Source organism: Solanum lycopersicum, chromosome 3 (genome assembly GCF_036512215.1).
Source record: "Solanum lycopersicum chromosome 3, SLM_r2.1".
NCBI lineage: Eukaryota > Viridiplantae > Streptophyta > Magnoliopsida > Solanales > Solanaceae > Solanum > Solanum lycopersicum.
Genome location: NC_090802.1, coordinates 6479329 through 6486474, shown reverse-complemented (window position 1 = coordinate 6486474; position 7146 = coordinate 6479329).

Here is a 7146-nt window from a genome sequence, read left to right as displayed (position 1 = left end):
TTATTTGATGATCCTTTTTGTCGTTTGTTGAAAAATCATAAATTGTATCATTTGTTCCAACTAACATGTCGTATTTTTTACGACAGTAGTAACAAAACAAAAAATTATGGCAAGTTATATTTAGACGATCAATCAAAATAATTATATTTATTAGTTAAATATATATCATATAATAAAAAACAAAATATACATTTATTGATTATTATTTTGATCAAAAGTTATACTTTATATTATTGGACTACATTTAATTGATTGACAAAATACTAACATTAATATTTAGTGAATTTCATAGTTAAACTAACAATTATTTTACACATTTCAATTATCACTATACCTTAAAATAATTTTATTCACTAACATCTTGATATTAAGTTGGTCAAATATTTATTAAATTATATCAACAATTGTGTGTACAGTAAGTAAACATCAAGGTATATTTTAATACGAAAAAATAATAAGTAAGGTATGATTTATGAACCTCGAAAAATATATATATATAACTCACATAATACAATTGTTTAAATATGCTTTTTTTAAAATAAAAAAAATAGTTGCGGCAAAGCTATAACCAACTTAAATTTTGCTACCCTTCTCGATGAGTGTTTAGTTCCCTTGAGCACTATTAAATAGCTTCATTTTATTTTAAAAAAAACTATAAATTCATAATTTTAATTTATAATTCATCCCTCTTTTTAAAATTGAATAATTAACGATCCACCAAGTAAGGACACGTTGCGCGAACTTTTATCCCCTACACTACTTAATAGTGTATTTTAAAGATGTACATATATATATATATTCACTTGAACATCATAAATATTGCATAATTATAAATATTAATGTGTCCATGTGGGCATATATATACCATTAAAATACTTATTTAAATAATGCATGGATAAAAGATTCTTCATAAAATTTGGTATTGTAACAACAATGCGATCAAAATTGAAATATTTTTCAAATCATTTTCTCTTAACAATATGATTTCAAACTCATAAAACATAAAATATAACAAGCATTTCTCTTATAGTTTCATTCATTAAAAATAATCAACTTTAATTTATGAATCCACATCTCTATAGTAGAGCCTAACTTTGAAGAATTTTTTTTTAAAAAATGAGAAATAGTCAAAAATACCCTTAAACTATTTGAAATAGCTCATATATACTCTTAAACTATATTTTGGCTCAAAACTACCCTTCCGTCAAATTATTGGGTCAAAACTGTCCTTCTAATTAACGAAAATTGTTAAATGTCATGTGGATGCCACATGACACCCCAATAGATTTCCACTGTCACATAGACTAAAAGGAAAATGGTCAAAAATACCCTTAAACTATCTGAAATAGCTCATATATATCCTTAAACTATATTTCGGCTCAAAACTATCCTTCCCGTCAAACTATTCGGTCAAAAGTGACCTTCTTATTAGCGAAAGTTGTTAAATTCCACATGTGTCACATTGACTAAATCCCTAAATCTTAATTACTCATTTCATCATTTTCCAAAAAACGATTTCGCCCCTTCTCCCTCATTTCGCGGCTAGGGTTTCACGATTTTCTTCGTCGCTGGTTTCAAAGTGGATATTTGTGGTTATAGCTTAGTAAATTTTTTTCTTATTTTATTGTGTTTACAACCACGAAAATCCACTTTGCAACTCAATTCCGAAAAAAGTTATGAAACCTTGGCCGCGAAATGATGGAAAAGTTATGAAATTCTAATTATCATACTTTGAAATTGTAAACGTAATAAAATAAGAAAAAATATTTACTAACCTACAACCATGAATATCCACTTTGAAACTCTGCCCCCAAGAAAGCTACGAAGCCTTAGCTGCGAAATTAGGGGAAAGTTGTGAAATTGTAACTATATGCTTTGAAGTCGTAAACGTAATAAAATAAGAAAAAAATATATACTAACCTACAAGCATGAATATCCACTTTGAAACCTAGCCACGAAGAAAAGTATGAAAAAACGGGTGAATATATCATTTCTGAAATAATGAAATGAGGGGGGAAGTAATTAGGACTTAAGGATTTTGTCTATGTGACAGTGGAACCTATTTGGCATGCAATGTGATATCCACATGACATTTAACAACTTCCATTGATAAGAAGGGTACTTTTGATCCAATAGTTTGACGGAAAGGGTAGTTTTGAGCCGAAATATAGTTTAAGGGTAATATGAGCTATTTCGAATAGTTTAGGGGTATCGTTGATCCTTTCTATTTAGTCGTGGCAGTGGAATCTTATTGGCATGCAATGTGACATCCATATGGCATCCACGTGGCATTTAAATACTTTCGTTAATAAGAAGAGTACTTTTGACCCAATAGTATGAAAGGAAGGATAGTTTTGAGACGAAATAAAGTTTAAAGGTATATACGAGCTATTTCAAATAGTTCAAGGGTATTTTTGATCCTTTTCCCTTTAAAAAAGCACAAAGGATCAAGTTGACAATATGATCTCAAACTCATAAAACATAAAACATAACAAACATTTGTTTTATACTTTTATTCATTAAAAATAATGGTTGCAAATACAACCAAACGATAAAGTTTGAAAATGCAAAATACACATCTTTTGTACATGTAAAAATAAACAAACCATGACTACAATTTTAGAAGGAAAAATTGAGCATGTCCATTCTTAATTTCTCCATCATGAGAGTTTCCATAAAACCACAACTATAATTTGGAGTAGCAATCGGCACCATCATCTTGTTATTGTAAGTTACAAATTTATTGGGCTTTATAAAGTGACAACTTGAAGAAATAGCCACAATTGGAATGTTGTCACAATTGCACATTTCAATCATGTTATAGCCATCTGGAAAAAAAATACTTGATCCACTTTGATCCTTTCTTCCTCTAACTAATTTCTTTTTTACCAAACCAACATCAACACACTCTTTAATTTAAAAAAACATGTCATATCATCAATAACAAAAAAAAAAAGTCATAGTAAGTGTATCGTAACGTGTGATCTAGTTATCGATGAAGTATGATAATAATCATGTTCAAATTCTAACAAATACAAAAAGTGTTATAGTAGATGGTTTATTCCCATTTATCTAAGGGCAATAGTTATATACGTAGTGCTTGTGTTGATGGAATGTAACAAGATAATAACTAGCTAAAGTAATAATTGAAGAATGTGCATATTGAATTAGTTTGTAATATTTAAAGGTCTTGAATTGAACACAAATATATCTATTTGTGAAAAAATATGACTATTATGAAAAGTTATCTCTCAAGTAATTATGTAAAAATAAGAATTCTCTTGAAGTAATTCAAACAAAAAATACACTAGCAATATATATACTAGGGCTTTGTTGGATCGTAAATGGAATTGCTTGTAATACCCTAACTAATATACGAGCAATATATATCTTTAAGGATTGTATCACGACAAAGCCTTTTCTTCTTCAATTCTATCTTTCTATAGTTTCTAGTAGTTCAAGTTAGCTCGACTATTATCATTATAAAAAATAAAATAATAAAAATAAATTGTATATTCCCTCTTTGTTTCAGTTTATATCTGACCGTGTTGGATTGAACATAAAATATTTAAGAAATAAAAACTAATAATTTACCTCAAAGGAAATGTGATTATCCTTGGGATTAATAGGGTGTGGCTCATCAATAATGTCCAAGTCCTCTATGGCTTTTTTCTCAAGCAAGTGAATCCCAATACCATAATTGTAAAGCCTTCAAATTTCAACTTTAAAATTCTATGAAATTCTTAAAACATTTCAAAGTTTATGAATATGCCCCAACATAATTTGTTGGTGATATATACATGCATACCGAATGAAGTATATAATTAACGAGTTCAACTAGATTCAGTATTTTTAATATAAAAAAAAATCTATCATTAATTTCATGTGGAAAAAACAATGACTAGGGGTAACACTTTCAAGTTGCATCAAAATAGGGTATCTAGATAGTGAACTTAAAAGATATTCTATAAACGAAATAGACATATGAAATTTAAATTTTGAATCAAAATACTAACGAGACTCCATAAAAATTGAAAGAAGAAGGGCATTTGACAAGACAAAATTTCAAAACATATTCATCATAATTTGGAAAAGCAAACACATCAATAATTTGAAGGTGGTTCAACATTTATATTATATATATATATAAAAACAAAATTAATCATATATAAATAAGGTAATTTTTCATCGAAGGGGTTCGGATGAACTCTTAGCTCCAACCTTAGCTACTACTTTTTGAGTCATGAATTTTCTTTACCAAAAGATCATATTCAATTGTTTCTAGCCGAATTAGACTTTCATTTATATTTCTTTAAATTTGAGATGACGAAAAACAACGAGAACTTTTTTTAAAAAATTAATAACTTTTTGTCATTAGCTTTCTTTCCGTAAAATGCAACCCCTATCATTAGTTGTCTATATATGGAGATTTGAGATTTGATATTGAATCAATCCAATATTTCGTTCAATCACTTCAATTGTTTAGTAATCATAAAAAGATCTTTTCAAGTAACTGTATTAATTAAGCTTGCTATAGCGACTTAATTATTTGTTTAAAAAATAATAATATTTATCATTTTACCACAATTATTATTAACCTCTAATTTCATGATTTAATTGGTGAGGAAGCTGCCAAAGTGCCTTCAAGAATGTGGTGTACACTCTCTATTCTCTAAGAATACCAGAATTAGTGAGAAAATCATTTGACATTTTCAAAGTTGTAATTAAAATTGTGTTTAATCATACTTTTTTCTAGTAAATATTTGGAAATTGAAGAAAAAACGCAAAATATTATTTAAACATGAACTAAATTTAAATGGAATTATTTTATATAAAAAAAGAGTAAATTTGAAAAGAGAAAAATTAATAGAGAAAATAAATACTAATTTTCAAATAAAGTAAAACTGAATTTTAGGAAAAGCAAAATCATGACCAAAGTACTGAAAACGTTTCTAACTCTCCGCGAATTATTAGCTTCATTTTCGAACAATTGACAATTTTAAGACACCCTCTAATTTGGCTAACGAAACTTAAATACACCCTGATCTTGCAATATGAGTGAGATACACTCCTAAATTTTCATCAATATTAAGGATGTTTTGAATACTTCTCTCAATTTTTTATTAAAGTTCTCGATTTCAACATGAGTGAAATTCACACTCCTACAAAAGTTTGAGACTACTTTCTTGTCATGTGAAAGATCAGAGTTGTATCTAAGTTTAATTTATCAATTAAAAAAAATTTAAGACTATCGATAATTTAAAAACAAAGCTAATAATTTATACAAAATTAAGTATGTTTTCAATAATTCTTTCAGAAAATTTGATTAGCTCCCCAACCCCCAACCCACCCAACCCCAAATCTTCCCAATTTAGTAATTCTAGGTAAAGCTATTGAATTCTATTAAATCGCACACCCTAAGAGCATCTCCAGTTCAAATAATATTAAATTTACATCAAATTTAATGTAAGCATTATTTATGTCTGCATCAAATTTTACACTAAAAATGAATACTATTTTTTTCCTTTATAATTATATTATTATATTACTATTTCTTATTTTATTTATGTTTTCTAATTTCATAAAACAAATTCTTTCAAAAATATTCACTATATATAATTGATATTAATTTCTTTTATAAAAGAATTAACACAAATTAATTTTTTTTTAAATATACAAAAAATATAAGCATAACGTACGATTTATATAATATTTAATTAAACTATAATGAATATTTAAGAAGGTGTATAAAAATCAAATCATAATTAAATTCCTATATGATATTTCAAGTAACGTACCACCTCAATTATATCAAGTGCATATAAAAATCAAACCATAAATAAAAATCCCTATATGATATTTCAAGTAAGTAAATCCCCAATCAAATATTTTCTTTAGAACTTAATTACTTCCCTTAAATTTATTGCTTTGCCAATTCAATTTTGTTTCTTCTTATTTCCTCTGACCCAATTTATTGATTCATTTTTTTTAGTCCGTTCAAAAAATTATATATATAAAAAATCCTTCTTTTTAAAATTTGTGTTAAATTAAATTACATTACGTAAATTCGAACCGCTATATTATTTTTCTTTTTCCAATACCATAGAAAAAAATTCATAAATATGGAGAATAATAATAATAATTCAAAAAGAGAAAACAAGCCTTGCCATTATGCCTTCAAGTTCATATGCAGAGCAATATTGACTCTACTTTCTGGATTAATTACAGGTTTATTAATTATTTTTTTGATTAATGTTTTTTCACATTTTAAATCAGGACATTTGGGGAAAATTGATAAAATAGACATAGTTTTTGCCTTGTTATTTGTTTTTATTTTTATAATTCTAACAATTTCTTTGATATTTTTTACATTAATTGATTTGATAAACATGTTTAGAGCACTTTGGGGTTGGATTAAGGAACCAGAATCTTCTGTTTTTGCAACATTATGGGAGTCCAAGGAGACTCAATAAAGAAATGGTATTGAGGAAGTTTTATATAAAAAAAATATCGTGATTTGAGAACTGTTAGTTCTATATTTTTTTGAACGCAGAGTGATTTAATTTTTTTTGTGAATTTATTTAATGTAAAAAGGATTTTGTGAATCTTTTTGTGCTGTCAAGATTGAATTTGATTGTATCTTGGTATTTTTATGGATAGTCAAAAATTTATTGGATGTTTGTGATAATTTATCATCTTAATTACCTTAATTTCATTGATTTAAATCTTGAATGAAAAATTATATTACAAATTTCTTCTTGTATCTCTATTTCAAACATTATTTCGTGTTACGAAGAAATTTAATCCTTTATAATAGGATGTACTGTATATTCATTTTTTCTTTTTGTTTTTTTTAACCCTCCTCCTACGAATTCTCACTCCTTTTGTTTTCTCGATGATTCGAACTTGCAATTTTTAAATTTTAAGTGAAGGGTACTTACCATTCGAGCAACTCCTCCTCATCTATATTCGAAATTTAAGATGTCTTTTCAAAATTTAACTTGTGATCCTCAATCTTATTAAGATGATCCTTTTAAATTGGTAAACATATAATTTTTCTATACCAAGCTTTATATATATATATATATACCATCAAATAAATTAAATATTAGTTTTAAATGATCTATCATTTTAGTTAATTTTTTT